This window comes from Alexandromys fortis, unplaced genomic scaffold, assembly GCF_014885135.2.
Source record: "Alexandromys fortis isolate MF-2015 unplaced genomic scaffold, M_Fortis_MF-2015_v1.1 scaffold_17, whole genome shotgun sequence".
Classification (NCBI taxonomy): Eukaryota; Metazoa; Chordata; class Mammalia; order Rodentia; family Cricetidae; genus Alexandromys; species Alexandromys fortis.
This window is the reverse complement of record NW_026067896.1, coordinates 6,390,155-6,406,758: the sequence shown is the minus strand read 5'-3', so window position 1 is coordinate 6,406,758 and position 16,604 is coordinate 6,390,155. Positions and strand designations below refer to the sequence as shown.

Sequence of the window (16,604 nt, the reverse complement as noted above, 5' to 3'; positions counted from 1 at the left end):
AAGCGGCTGTAGGGCACACATGCAGCTGTAGGGCACACAAGCGGCCATAGGCCACACAAGCAGCTGTAGAGCACACACGTGGCTGTAGGGCACACATGCAGCTGTAGGGCACACAAGCGGCTGTAGGGCACACATGCAGCTGTAGGGCACACATGCAGCTGTAGGGCACACAAGTGGTTGCATGATGGAAGGGAATTTGCTTTAGCAAAACACCGAGAGAAAGCCTGGAGTGTCCATACCAAACCTGGACAATAGCAAAAGAAGAGGAGATGGAGGAAAAAAAGGAAAGTTATAATTTTTGAATAATTCAGAAAAGCAAGCAGGCCATGGCGGTCCAGGGTTAAAGTTCTGCCAGGGGCTGGACTTTGGGTGGTGTTCTTGGGAAGGGACGAGCATTACTTCATTCAGGAAATAGCTACTCCTCCCCCTTCCTTGATATAGCTTTAGGTGAATCTGTCTTCCCTAGAGATGGTCTCTTGGCCAGGTGATCGACAACTCTTAGGGAGCAAACATGAGTGCAGAATGTTCTAATCTTCAGAGCAGGTAGGAATACCCTAACTTTACTCAAGGCAGGGGTAGAGTCTATTCTAACCAGAAAGAAATTTTTTTTCCTTAAAAGATTCCCATAGAGCCCTGATACCCTTTCTCAGTGTCCTCCAAGGCTACTTTACTGCCTCAGGACAGACACACTGACTTAAGAGCTCCTAAACCTGTATTGATCCTAGCGTCTATGTATTCTATAAGTGAACAAGAACACCAACACAGCTTGGAGCCTCTATAACACGGATTTCCATCATCTTACAAACCTGACCTGCCAACTTTTACGTATGTATACTCTCTGAAATTTGTGAAAAACTTTGGTCCTTTCAGGGAATTCTGACTTCTACGGATGAGAAATAACTTCAGTCATGAAATAATTTCCTCTAACTTTCCTGTGACCCATAAAACACAAGAAGTCATCAAACTGTCAGAACCAACTTCAGCTCAAAACAAAGTCATTTTTCTCAGCAACATAATTTAATTGGAACCCTCAGAGCAGCTATCCTTTTCCGTTTCTGTGCTCTGAGATAGTGACCTGTCTGCCAAGATGCTTCTGTTGACTAAATCACAGGGACTTTGAGCCTTACATGAAGAATCTTCCAGCCTGGAGACAAAGTTCCAGTTCACTGGTGACCTAATTTTAGTCTGCAGTATGTGTCACCTACAGCGATAAAAAATTTTTCTTTCTTTTTTTTTTTTTTTTGAAAAAAATCCTGTTACAGTATTTTCTTAATAGAGTTGATCTTTTTGTTCTTATAATTAAAATGTCTGGCTTTAAAATCAGAAGCATCCCAAGAATGGGATGTTATGTTTAAATGTCTGCTATACTATAATTAAAAGGCAGATACATATGCGCCTTGATATTCCCCTTTTAGGATTGCAAAACTAGTTATTACTGCTCATTTTGCCAGCTACCAAGAACTCCCAGCAGCCTCTGATTCCGCAGAGCCTCTTTTCAGAGTATGCAGATTAGAGAGAGTGAAATACACACTTGCATTCAACTGGTCTTCATTGTGTTGAAATTATTGAAGGTATTCTAACCTGAAGGCAGGGGAAAGAACAAGATTTGAGACTTTACACTTCCACAGATTGGTAAAAATTACAAAAAGGATAATGCATGGATTGTTTCCTAGCTTAATATTTGGCAAATAAGGCAGACTGAAAGAAATAAGTCTTATAAAATATCATCTACTTAATGAATATACTAAGTCATGACTATACAAATGCCATCTTATTTTAACATGAATAGTGAAGGAAAGGAAAGAGGAAAGAATAGAAGAAAAGAAAAGCAGGAGTGAGATAGAGAAGGAGACACAGAGATGGGAGGCAATAAGAGAAGAAATAATGAAGAAAAAAAGACACTTCAATTTAAGAAGTGTGGATTCATTGATTACCAGCTTTCTCTCTATCTATCTATCTATCTATCTATCTATCTATCTATCTATCTATCTATCTATCTATCTCTGTCTCCCTCTCTCACTGTATGTGTGATGTGTGTTTGAGTATATGCTGGTATATAAATATTTGTGGGTATATAGGCACAGATACCATTCCTTAGATGCCATTTGCCTTGTTTTTGTTTGTTTTGTTTTGCTTTTTTTTTTTTTTTGAGACAGAGTCGTTTCACGACAATTTGGATAGATTGGCTGGGACGTACTCCCATGTAGGGATAAGTCCCGCCCCTTAGGGGGCATGTTCGCCTAGGGCTAATTTTTACCTATAAATCTGGCCAGCGTGCTCCCAGATGTCGCTTCTGCTTTCCTGGTCTCCACGGGAATGGTGGTTCTGTAAGTCTATTTCTCCATTAAAGCTGTATATATTTTTACAATCTGTCTACATTCGTTTACGCCGTAACACCCCCAAGGATCCTGTGTCTTTGCTTTCCCAGCACTAGAATTACAAACACATAACACCTTCCTTGCTTTTTACATGGGTGATGGAAAGCTGGGGTCCTTAGACTTGTAACCACATTACAAACAGAGTCACCTCCCTAGCCTGCAAGTGTCCTTGTTTAGTATCTGTTTTAGCATCAGCGGAAGGGACCAGCACTTGAGAAACTACCCAATGAGATCTGTCGATTACACAATTTTATTTTTAGTTTCGAGACAGGAGCCTGATCTGAAAACCCCACGTTGGGCGCCAGATGAAGGCGTAAGTCACGAACAAGGCAACACCAGTTTGGAGTTATGATTAATAGGGTGTTATTTATTTAAAGGGGAAAAAACTTACAGATCACAATCCCAGACAACAGCCATCTGCGCAACCAGGAAGGGAGTCTAGTCTCCAGCTGAGCAGGAAGAGAAGAGAGCGAGCAGAGGAAATAGCCGCTTTTTTAAAGGGAGTGAGACCACGCCCCAATGGGCTGGTATTACAGCAGCTATTGGTTGGAGGGGCGGAAAGACCTCCCGCAACAGAAAACACATCAAAAGTGGGCTGTTTACCACTGGGCAGTCTACCCAGATTCTTCCCTTATGCTTCTTATACTCTATGAGCATGAATAAGTACTCAACTCTTAAGGATGGAACCCTGGAGAATGGCGTGGAATAGAGTGGAGATGGTATAGTTTGTTTTCCTTTAGAAGGATCATAGTCATTTAGTGCATCAAAAGAATAGCTGTTAGATGCTTCCCATACTGACAGCGTCTGTCAAATCCTTTAAAACCTGCTTGTGTTAATCAGCCTTGCGGAAAGAATAGCCAGGTACATGGAAAGTTTAGACTAAATCCTCAGAGCTGTCTGGAAGCTAAACAAGAAGAAGATAGTAATATGCTAACTGGAGGAAATGAAACAGCAGGCCCACAATACACATAACATGGTGGCATTTGGGAGGTGATATACTATAAAGTACTTGCCATGCCTGGATTTCAGGGCTGGGATCGGTAATGAACGTGCAAAGTAGGTAGAGCCTATAGAACTTTTATTATCAGCTTCACCTTGTTAGGAATGAGAGACACTGCATGATTTTCAGCAGGGTAAAAAGGAACAAAACCTGCATAGATCAAGTTAGGAAGCTTGTTTCAGGAGAGCAGGGCCATGGCACCTCCATTAGGCTACACCCTTAATGCTTGCAACAAGTGCACTAGCATTTATTGAGAATGTATAAGTTCTAGACACTATTATAAGCACATCATACAGAATATTTTATACCGCAAAACAACCCTTTCAGTAGTATCTAATTTATGTCCTTTTCTAATAGAAGACATTGAGTTTGAAGACCCTAATTGCCCTATGTATTGTCATTTAGACAGGATGAGTGAGGTCGTCAAACTTAAATATGGATTTGGGAGTGATGTGGGATTCCCCTCTGTATGCTATGAATATGTTTTATTACCTTTGGTTATTATAGACTGTTTTGGCCACTGACTTAGTAGAATAAAGCCAGGTGGGAATTCCTAACAGAGATATAGAGAGAAAGTAGCCAGAGTCAGAGGGATACCACATAGCTGCTGAAGGAGACTGACGCCCTGGAAACTTACCAGTAAACCACAAGCCTAGTGGTAAAATATAAAATAATAGTAAGGGGTTAATTTAAGATGTAAGAGTTAGTTAATAAGAAGCCTTAACTAATAGGCCAAGCAGTGTTAATATTGTTTCTGTGTAATTTTTGGGTCTGGTCAGCTGGGAAACAAATGAGCAGTCTCAGTCTACATGGAAGGTCAAGTTCTTCTTCACGAATTTGACTACTTTTGTGAGGAGAAAAAAAATCAAAGAAACAAAGAAACAAAAACCACTGAAGAGCCACACATCAGCTGTCAACTGATAAGATCGTATTGAATGTTTGTTAAGTGTGTTTCCTTTCTACAGAGGCAAGGTGACATCTATACTACTCTAACCAGACGAAAGCTATATTTGAAAAAAAAATCCCTATAGCACATTCTGGAATTTGTTATATTATCTCGGATATTTAATTTCACTAGTCTCCAACTGAACCCACGTGCCTTGGTCTTTCATTGGTAGAAATGAAGAGTAGCCTAGTGTCTTTCCCTGAAAACAATACTGGAAGCTTGTAGGTCCTTCAATTGACATTCATTCTTTTCTTTTCGTGCTGCAAGTATTAATTCCATTAACCTTTTTATAAATTAATTTTATTGAAAAGAAAATAAAAGACCAACTGTGGGAAAAAAATCCATTATTAATACATCCAGTACCCAGTAATTGAAACAAGTCTAATTGATTTCTCAATGAGAACTGAGATAATGTATCTGCTAGATTGTTCATAACAATTACACAGTATTTAAACACATTTTTATGAATGACCTATCACCTTTCTTCATTAGTCTGCTTCATTGTTTTTTTTTAAAGCTATCACCCCTTGACTATGTGCTAAGATCTGATCCTATTTTCATTGCCCATCTGCCTTGCTGAAATAAGGGCATATGGCAGTGAATTAGACCTTGTTTACTTGTATATTGCCAGCACCTGGATAAGGCTTGGAGTATACCAGACATTCAGTATATTATTAATGGATTAATAAATTAATAGATCATAAGCAAGTAGACATAAATAGAAAGGTTTGAGCTTTATATGCATTCTCCAGCTAAAGCCAAAATTAATTTCTCTTAGTGTAACTGGAAAGGCTGAGCCCACAGAACATTGAATGATTGCTAAAAATGCAGAGACCCTCCTTTTGTTGAACTTGGATGAAACAGTCAAATCATATGTTCAGGATTACCCTGGGTGACAAAGGCCGAAAGAAAAAGCTCTTATCTGAGACACCGTACTGAGGTAGTGACTTCTTTCTACCTTTTAAAAGTTCAAATGAAGATTCAGGTGTTTCGTATAGACAGAGGGTAGCTTTTTCTCTGCCTATTTTAAGTAAATGAATTTTAATTATACCTATTCAAATACTGTGTTATCCCATAAAAAGTAAGTTTATGGGGTGTTAATTTTTGATACAATGTTACTTTTAGCAAACATCGTTTATTAGGACTAATTAAGGGCATAAAGCAGGCAGGTGTACAAAGAGGACACATTGTATTTCTTGAGGTTTTCTCCCTAGGAAAACTTGTGAAAGGAAACTGAGACCAAAAATCAAGTTCTAGCGGAATTACTTCCACCCCTAGTTAACCTAAAGCAGGATTTCAAATAGTTTCAGCTCTTGTTGAAATGAGAGTCCTTCTTGACTTAAATAGAGTGACAGAACGTTCTGCAGACAGGGCAGAGATCAGCTTACTTGTAGTACTGCACTGTGCCACCAGAGGGATCCCTGGGTTTTCAGCTGTGTAAACCCTGACTTGAGACACTGAAGGACACCTTTCTAAGGGCAGATCGGTGGTGTACAGATTGATATGTGTACGCTAATTATTTAGGACACCTTCTACAATATCACTGCAGTATGTCATCCCTAGCACCACCTCTGGCCCACCCCTGTGAAGACTGGCTGGCAGCTTGTCCGGCGACAAAATATTAAGTGAATTTTGTTTGCAGCGTCTGCCATCTATGGCTCAGAGCTTCTTCTTTTACTTCCTTTAGACACTATTCGTCATCTGTAAAGACGGAGTTTTGCTGAGGATCACGTGAGATAGGATGTAGGAGCTTCATTTATTCTGGAATATGAAATGACTAATACATGACATGACAGCTATTTACAGTTGTCTACCTGATTACATCTACAATCATCCAAAACCCAAGTGGCTGGTACACCTGCGAGGGACTATTCTTTAATGAATCTTTAGAGATGGGAGGATGTGTCTTAAATCCTGGTCTTTTGAGGTAGACAGATCCACCTTAAATCTGGGCCACAGCTTCTGGTGGCAGCCTCTAAGAAGGGAACGGAAGAAAGAAACTTTTGATATTTGCCTACTTGGCCTCTCTCAAGCTGGCAAGTCCATTCCTTCACTGGCTTTACAGCCTACTTCTCTGGGATTCTGGAGCCTACTTACTGAAGACCAGCCTAGACATACAGCCTTGTAGATGGAGGAACTTCTGAATTCCTGGGCTTTCTTACAGTAAGACAATGATTATTGAACTAGTGGTGCCATAGCCTTTAAACCACTAAATAAATCCCCTTTAATTATATATTCATGCTTTCTATTCTGTCCCCCAAGAGAATCATAGTACACATGGAACTTTAAAATGCGGTTGTTTTGTGTTAGCACTATTTTTAGCAAGGGATACTGAAAGAGATTTGTTTTATGAAAAGACCACTCAGTTACATAATCGATATATTTTAGCATTAAAAATAATACTTTGAGGGCCAAATGAGAAAAGGTTATACAAACACGGTAAGTTTGAGGGTTCAAATAAACCCTTTAATGCAGCAAGCGCATGTCTTTAATATGGATAATAAATCAAACTGTTGCAAATTCATTTATTAAAAGTTGCTATGAGGCTGGGGATATGGCTGGGGTGCATAGCATGCTTGTAGTGCAGGCATGAGAGTTCAGATCCCAGCACCTACAGAAAACCACATGTGCAGCACATGCCTGAAACACCAGTGCTTAGGTGACTGGAATAAGCAGGTTCTGGGGAAATGCTGAGCAGTCAGTCTTGCTGAGACTCCTTTTCAAAAGGTAGCAAGAAAGGAAGATACTTGAAGTCAGCCTCTGGATTGCCATATACACACACAGGTAAGTGCACCCAATACGCACATGTACACACACAGGTAAGTGCACCTAATACACACATGTTCACAAGCAGGTAAGTGCACCCAATAAACACATGCAAAAGTATGCGCACATGCATGTAAACATGCACATAAGAACACACAATACAATACACACATGCATGTACACACACAGATAAGTGTACCTAATACACACATGCACAAGCATGTATACACACAGGGAAGTGCACAAATGCACAACATGTACACATGCAGGTAAGCGTACCAGATAAACACATGCACAAGCATGTACACACACAAGTAAGCACACCCAATACACACGTGTACACACATAGGTAAGTACACCCAATACACACATGTACACACGCAGGGAAGTGCACCCAATACACACATGCACAAGCATGTACACATATAGCATGTACACACACAGATAAATACACCCAGTAAACGTGCACAAACATCCATGTTCACAATAAACAAATAAATAACCCACAGTTTGTTTTCTGTGTTTATACTCAAATTTTTAGACTTGTGTTTGCCACAGTCTTGACTTTTTAATTCACTATGGTTAAATTTTTTAGTATCTCTCCCTTGTTTTATTTAGAAGGAATATTGGGTTTGTAAGATAAATTTTATTTCCTGAGGGCAAAACATTCCCTCTTCCTAACCAGTTCATAAATCAGAAAAGTATAGAGGTCGCACAGGTGATGAAGAGGGGGGTAAGGATCTTGGCAAACAGGCAGTGGCACAGCCTTATGGGCTTTTTGGGTTGGTTGATTTTTGGAACTATGCAGACACAAGTTTGAAAGTGGAAATATGCACCTGTCTGTACTGTCTTACATCAATCAAAAGTATTTGATGATAGATACCCACAAGAACACCATGCTTGATCCCTGTTAAGAAACAGCCTTGGAAACCTTGATCAGAACAGAGTGAGGAGACAGAGGAGGAGGACTTGAAGAGGAAGCAAGGCGACGCCGTCTCAGCTGGCGAGTTCTAAAACAGCACCCAGCATTTCAAGCCTACCCAAGGCACATCAAGCTTGAAGGAAGCTATAATTCAAATGAAACCAGAACATGCCCCGGATTTTAGAACTAGAAACCTACTTCCCTGGTTGTAATGTATAGATATGAAGTCTGAAATACCTGAGAAAAAATATCGTTGTCTCCAGGCAAACACCTCATACTAAGGTTGTGGGGTTGCAGATACCAGAAATATTCAACTTCTTTAACAGAATTTTATGAACTAAAGGCCCGATTCCTGCTATACAGCTCAGTATGACCAAATTCTTCCGAATGAAGGACCATGCAGGACCAAGCAGTCACTTCCTACTTTATCTCCCTGACTTATCATCATCTGCCATGAAGCACTATCTCAAATATACCTGAAGTGCTGGCAATTGCTATTGTTGAAAGACGCTCTGGAAATACAGGTATACAGAAGTATTCAGCTCAGCTCACCAAGGCCCATCATGGGACACTCTCCAGAAAAGCTGAAAATGCCTGAATACTATTCTGTCGGGGACATAGAAGCTATACCAACAAGGCCCTGTTCACAGCTCACTACTTCCCGATAGGATTACGCCAGAACTCCCTCTCTCCAAAGTTTGCAATGTGAGAAGTCCAAATGGTCCTCCAGTATAGCTTGTTCTTCCCCAGAGTACAATAACTTTCTCTCTTCTTAGTGGCTAAGCTATAGGCTGACTTCAGCCACCGATTTTACAACCTGACAGAACCGGGTCAGAGACTGAGAAGCCCAAAAATGAAATGAGCAAAAGCAAACTCAGGAACAGTGTGGGCTGAGGATGGCTAAAATAAAACCAGCAACACGTAAGGTAAAAGGCTGACATGAAATGTTTTTCTTGTGTTCAGATCTAGAGGACCACTGGGCACATTTTCTTACCAAACTGGGCTACAGGTTTGCCATCTTCCATATTTTTATTTAGATCATGTAAGAAAATATCCACATAAGCCATCAGAAAGACACATAATTATGCAACAAGGCATCATTTAACTATGCAGATCCTGCATCCGCAAAAGCTGCCCCAGTGGCACTGGCTCACTTACGGGACAACTGTACTCACCGATGGTGTAGAATCGCTTCAGCTCAGTCTTCCTGGAAGGGTGCTTCTGGGTGTTCACCGCGTTGTTCTGCTCTTCTTCAATGATGGGAGTCTTGGGTGCAGGAGCCTTGCTGGCTTGTGGTGCTTGCTTCCTTGCTCCTCCCAAAGGGTTGAACCCTGGTGCAGTGATATCCACGGACTGGGACTTTTTCTTCAACCTGCAGAAGAAGAACACCAGGCACTGTGAGTGGTGACTTAGAGGCAGCTGCACGATTATCTTCATCTTGACCTTATTTATTTTCAGCCACAGAGTTACATTTATTTTCAGCCACAGAGTTGTTACATTTGGCCTTAAACTAGAACCTGGTCTATTTGGCAGCTGGAAACCCTCTAACATTTTAAAATAATTTAAATAGGCTTTCAACTAATTAGGAAAAAAAAAAAAAAACTTCTGTCCAATCATTTAGAAAGGCTTATTAGATGTATCAAAATGTAATGTGACGAAGGGATTCTATTATTTTAGAAATAGCCGAGCAACACGTGCTGGTCAGATGAAAGTAATGCATTGGATCTGGTACTGATGGCCATGCTCATACTTGGAACGTCAGAAGCTAAGGCAGAAGGATCCTGAGATCACCCAAAGGCCAGCTTGGAATAAGTAGCAAGAGGCTGTCTCAACCCTGCATTTGGTCAATTGCATTTACATCTAAAAAGGACTGCGCTAGTAAGATTTAGTTAAAGTAAGTCATTGCAGCTCAGCAAAATATAATAAAATGACTTTATTTTAGCTATTATATTAATCCCTTTTTTTGTCCTTTATGTGCCTGGGGAGTGTTTGTATGTGTGGTGTGTGGGTGTGTGTGGGTGTGTGTGTGTGTGTGGGTGTGTATTTGTGCAGGTATGCACCAGCATATGTGCACCCATGCACAACTGTAAGGCAGGTTGACATGACGTTCATCCTTGGTTGCTCTATGCTGCGTGTTCTAAGACAGGATTCTTGCTGAACACAGAGCCCACTGGCTCAGCTGTTCTCATTTCCCAGCTCGCTCCCGGGTTGCCCTGGGCCTGCCTTTCATGTTGCGGAATGGAATTATAGATGAGTCTCCATCCCCATGGGGGCTTGGAGAACTCTACTCTGGTCCATACACTTGCATGGTGAGGGCACTATCCATAGACCCGTCCCCTCATCTCTAACTAGTAGTGAGTTTTAGCTTAATCTGCTACATTACATTAATGATAATTATAGCATTCATGCCGTTTCTTCACACGTGCCCAGTAACCATCAATGTTTGCCTCACGTCTACGTTTTCAAGAGGAGACAAGGCTCAACGTGAGAAGTCAAAGGCGATCACAATTTTCTTTCACTCATGTACAGGTGACTGGCAAATGAATGAAATCCAAACAGTCATATATTTTAAGCCACACAGCTGAAATGATCAGGTCTGAAGCCCAGGTTATGATTGGCGCTTGGTACTTCTGAATGCAAACGTGCCACTTAAAAAATATTTAGTACCCTATGGAGAGTCCCACCATTGTCCTCACTATAATTATCACATCCAAAATCTTGTAATTCACCCCCCACATCCATCATTTATTTTGGGTTTTCCAGATCCCTGCATTCTAGTTAATGCCCTACTGTGAGACCTGCTCAGTGCCGGGGATCTAGTTTAAAGATGGCCTCCGATGACACAGGCCAGGGTAGCTTCCTGTCATATAGCAAAAGGGTCCAGTCATAATTTGCCTTCAGTAAGCGTCTACTGAATTAAATGTTCTAGAGCAAAAACCCGTAAAGAGGAACGTGTTCTGTCAGTACAATTCCACTAATGAAAGCTGCATAAGAAACTTTGGTCAGTTATTTATCACTGAAATAATTATTATTCCATTTTCATACCACCTTTGCTATTTTAATACCCACGAAAATACTTTACCCAAATCACGGACAAATATACTTGCTCAGCAACGTTATTCCTGAGACGCACAGAATTGAAATCACAGTGCATTCAGAACACATTCAGGACACTGGCTAAATTGCAAAACACTTGCAACCATGGAGATGAGACGTCACTGAAGTCCCATGCCTCGGTGGGAGGACACCCTGTCAAGATCACATTGGAAAAATGTCTCTCCATGTCTCCTAGGGCCGGGAGGTAAGTGCCTTTATATGTTAACTAGAAGTTGAGTCTAAGAATATTCACACCAGCACGCTGTATAATACAGAGAAACTGAAGGTGCCATTGAAGCGTGTCAATGATGAAATGGAATTTTACATAGCAATGGAAACAGGCATGTGTGGCTATTGTAAGATTCCATTTATATAAGATTCAAAAACAGGCGAAATGCGCGTAGTCCCAGGAAGCAGGCAGGCTGACTCCAGGTCTTCCCTCTCCTGGTCCTCCGTATCCAGCAACGCTTCCCTCCCCCCAGTCGCTTAATAACCCGCTCTGCAACAGAACACCTGTTGTCCCTCCCCACACTCCTATCTCCTGGGATTCTAAAGATCTTTCCCTCCCCCTCAGTGTTTTAGCTCACCCCCCTCCCCAGCAGGCATTCCCAGCTAAACTCAGGCCATTCTGAGAAGGGAAGTGGGTAGGCTAACTGCAGGTCTTCACAACCATTCCTTAAGGTCCAGTCCCTCAGTTTTATCACTAGCTCTATAGAGACCTTCTGGTGTGACCTTATTCTCTGGCCCCAAACCCCAGGGGACTAATTAAGCAGACCCTGGTGGAACATTCAGCTTTCCTTCCTCCTGTGAACTCCCTCAGCCACTTCCCCAGCCACATCTCCATCCTGACCATTGACTCCTAACGTTATGCCCAAATCCGTGAAGTCCCGCAAAAGCCAACATGGAGACCGAGTCCCGTATGTAAAAGCAAAGAGCCTTTATTTGAATCAAGCTTGCAAACTCGGTCTCTGCGCATGTCCAATGTATTGGAATAAACGGAGAGCCTCTGAGCTCAGTTAGAGTTGGGTTTTATAGTAGTGAAGGTGGGGGTTTCTGAGGTTCAGGACCCCTGATTTGCTGACATTTGTCTAGGGATGTCCTGGTTAGTGTGTGCTGGCAGGTGATTCTATCTACAGTGGTTGGAATGTTAGGCATTTCCTTTGGATGGTCTCTTCTTGGGTGGAGGTCAGGTAATCTCAGTTTCTGGTTCTTCCTACAACCAGGTACTGCTTCAGGGTAACTTACTGAGAATCAGGCCTCATAATAAATTTATCCATGGCCGAGTTCTACTCTGGCAGGTGATAATGATTGGAAGTTTTTTTTTTTTTTTTTTTGGGTGACCTGACCATACTTAGCTTATCATGGCTGGCTCCCACACTAATACTCAGAGTTTACCGGGAACACAGAGTGACCACACCTATCAGGACCACAGCAAAATGTTCTACTAGGCAGCTCACAGCCACCACACTAGAGAGGAAACAGAAACCAAAGAACAAAACAAACACAAGACCAGACATTAGCATCTAGAATTACAATCTTCCTCACCCCAGATCCCTGGATGCCAGTGAGGGGGCACACAATCAAAAGAGCCAGGACAATATGTCTCCACTAGAGCCCAGCAACCCCACCACAGCAGGCCCTGAATATACCAACACAGCTGAAGCACAAAAAGGCCTTAAAACAGCCTTTATGAATATGATAGAAATCCTTAAAAAGAAAATGAATAAATCCTTTAAAGAAGTCTATGAAAACACGAAGAGTGAAAGGAAATGAACAAAACACTTCAAGATCTCAAAGTGAAAATAAGAGCAATAAAGAAAACACAAACTGAAGCAAATCTGGAAATGAATAATTTAAGAACTCAATCAGGAACCACAGGGATAAACTTCACCAACAGAATACAGGAGATGGAAGAGAGACTCTCAGGCATTGAAGACATACTAAGAGAAATAAAGAAATTAAAGACTTTGGGCATGTGAATGAAAATAAATAGCCAATATACCCAGACTTAGGGGACACAATGAAGGTGGTTGTAGAAGGTACATTCATAGCACCAAGGGTTTACATAGAAAAATTAAAGAACTCTCACATCAGTAACTTAGTAACACACCTGAAAGCTCTAGAAGACAGGAAAATACCTCACCCACACCTGGAATTACCACAATTGTATCCAGCATGAAGCTCCCAAAGGAATACAGATTTTATTGATAAGCAAACAAAAAAAAACAACAAAACCAGGAAAACTATATACAATAATATAAAATGTGAACAGGGTCACTATTGAATTATTACATTGATGTGAACTAGATCTTTTAGTAATGTTTTCCTTCGTGATCTAAGTACTGGGTATATTTTCTATTTGAAAACTTAATATTGTCTGATTTTTGACTCTTCTGAGTATAATTTATAATCCATTAAATCAAATCTACACGAAGTTGAATGACTTTTATCCTCCTCATTTCAATGTCTTAGTGGCTAATACCACAAAAGAAGTTAGGGTAAAATTGAGTAGAATGAGATTCTTGGTCTCTCTGATTCTCCCTCACTGAGAAAGCACAGTGGAATTGGCAAGGAGGCAGGTTCTCTGTAGGGAAGATGGCTATGCTCCATGAGCTGGAATGGGTTGTTCATTCCTTCCGTAAAGGGCTGCTCTAGCAAGCACTTACTATATGGGCACCAGGGGCACTCACTGAACAGAAAATACCCAACACCACAGTGCATTTATTTATTCCTATGAAGGGAAACCAGTAACAAGTAAGCGAACAAACCAAATTATAACCATTGTGTGGTGGTTTATCCTTTATAAAGCACATAGTTGTTGAGGTTCTGTTTTACTGAGTGGCCCCTCTCCCTTCTAAAGCTCCTGGGAATGGGCAGACATACAATGCTAGAGTCTGAAAGACCAAGGGAAGAAGACAACCACCTAGCATTTTCCTGCTTTCTCTGCCCCCTTAGTTAACATCTTCCCCAGCTGGGACTAGAAGGCTGATGCATTTTGCTACTATGTTGACATCTAGAGCATGTAGTCTTTCTGGCTTGCTTAAGACATGCATTTGCACATTCTTAGGAAGCAGAACTGTGTGGGTAATTCAATATCTCCCCAAGAGTTCTAAAATTCACTATTATCGTTGACAGGGAAACTTGCTAAATGCTACCTTCAATTTCCAAATTCCACAAGAGGAGAAGTCTGTCTAAAATTTAAACAATGTTCTTAATTAAATGTGTTAAATAATTGTAAATATAGCATAATGGAATATGTAGGTGTGTGTGAGAGACAAAATACCCCATGGTTAGCAAAACACTACACAAGATACAAAAATAATCTCTTAATAGGCACCAAAAAGATTTTTGTTTAATGAAATTTGCATTTCAAAAAATAGTGTCATTTACTTGAGTGGAGAACAGCAATGAGGTAAAGAACCCACCCTGGTTAGATTGTTTCCTCCAAATAGAAGGCCCTGTATTTCACAATTCTTGCTTTCTCTTGTTCTTCCACTTGTGAGCAGAGAAGACCTAAGCTTCTCCTTTCCTCGGGCACTCTGATATACCTGTTTAACGTGGCAATAAAGTCCAACACTTCTCTGAGACTTTTCTCTTCACAAACTGAAGGAAATCACATCGTGATCTTCTAGGATACTAGAACTTAGGACTTAGCCTAGTACTCATGCAGGAAGCACCCGCTCTTGGAAATTCCAGTCTCTTTACAATCACGTAGAAGAATGATACCATTTTTCCTCCAGAATTCCCAGGATGCTTTATGTTACATAATTTTAGGTCAGCAGTAAACCTATAGGAGGCCCATTGCATTTAGAAGGAGGATTCTGGAAGGCAGACTCTGCAGAAGAAGTAGAGAACAGTAAGTGATCTAGAAGGAGTCCCTTGCTTGGTGTGCAAGGTGACACTTCTATGACAGTCTCACAAATGGGCCTGTGTGTACAAGCTATGTACATGCGGACCTGTGTGTACCCAGATAGCCGTGTACTCACACGCGGACCTGTGTGCACCCGGATAGCTGTGTATTCACACATGGACCTGTGTGTACCCGGCTAACTGTGTACTCACACACGGACCTGTGTGCACCTGGATAGCTGTGTACTCACACATGGACCTGTGTGCACCCAACTAACTGTGTACTCATACACGGACCTGTGTGCACCTGGCTGTGTACTCACATGTGGACCTGTGTGCACTCGGATAGCTGTGTATTCACACATGGACCTGTGTGTACCCGGCTAACTGTGTACTCACACACGGACCTGTGTGCACCTGGATAACTGTGTACTCACACACGGACCTGTGTGCACCGGGATAGCTGTGTATTCCAAGGGCTCAACCCTTGCAGACCTTCCAGCAGTTTCTAGCAGGCCATCTGGGGCGTGCACATCGCATTACTGCTGGAGACGCTGTCTCCTAGCTTCCTAAAAGAGTGATTGCAAGGGTATTATTTAAAGTAGCGAAGCTGCTGAGAATGCAGCTTTTCCAAGTTGGAGAGTGTGGTTTCTGCAAGAGTCTCAGCTCACTAAAAAAAGAGCTTTTGGGAGCAAATGCCTAAAAAAAAAAAAAAAAAAAAAAAAATTCACATTGCAAAATTAAGGGCTTTTGTTACCCCTGCTATTCAGTCTAACTGAAGTCAGCAGCTATCAACAGGGCCAGCAGAGGAAACAAAGTAAACAGGCATGCTCAGTTCATCTCCAGATGAAAAGGCAGATTGGGAACTTATGCACTAAAGCAAGGACACTAGTACTTCTTGGGGTAATGAACACGCCAATCCCGGCTTACTCGATGACTGCGGTAGCGTTCTTATTCTTTCAGTTGAATAGGAAATGATCATTTTCATTGACACTTCCAAACCAACGCAAAACACTTGAGTAAAAGAATCCTTGGGGAATGCAAATTAGAACTGGAATAGTTAACAGGGCATCTGAACTATTAGCTTGTTACCAGACAGCAGCCGCCTGACCCTGTATCCATTCCAAGAAACTCAAGCTTTGTCACCTAGCCATCAATTTAACAACTGAACCACAGGTGAATCAATACATATGAATGAATAAAAATTCCAGCATAAATAAGAAAATTCCTTGTAAAATATGGTCAACTTCAACTTGGAGGTCACTATAAATATGGGAGTATTATTGGAAGATGCCTGATCCACTGCAGTTACGTCTAATGTTATAGCAATACTAGGAATTAAATTCTTAATCAATTCTCCCTCCCCTGTGTTCAATAAACCCTGACATAACGTGTTCCCATTTTTTATTGAACTTCCATGAAAAAGACAGCAAGCTCTCTAAGTTCAGCAGCTGGTGTGTTCCTACATCAACCCTGGCAACAGCTCAGAGGAGGGAGGTGAACGGAAGATCTCGTCAGCAGCTCCTTTTGATGACTACATACAGGGAGAGTCGGCATGTGACACAGAAAGGGCCTCCTCCTCATCTCATTCCTGGGACCCCCATAGTGCGTTCCTGGGACCCAGCGTAGTGTGTAGCACACAGTAGG

General features: G+C 41.4%; 1 protein-coding gene across 1 annotated transcript in view; it reads right to left on the bottom strand.

The window, feature by feature from the left end:
• Positions 1 to 9,206, bottom strand: part of Oxr1 (oxidation resistance 1) — a 179,919-nt gene extending 170,713 nt beyond the window's left edge. Inside the window, exon 1 of the mRNA XM_050162110.1 lies at positions 9,188 to 9,206. The gene's annotated coding sequence lies outside the window, so the exon portion shown is untranslated. The remainder of the gene's footprint in view (positions 1 to 9,187) is intronic.
• Positions 9,207 to 16,604: the final 7,398 nt, after the last annotated feature.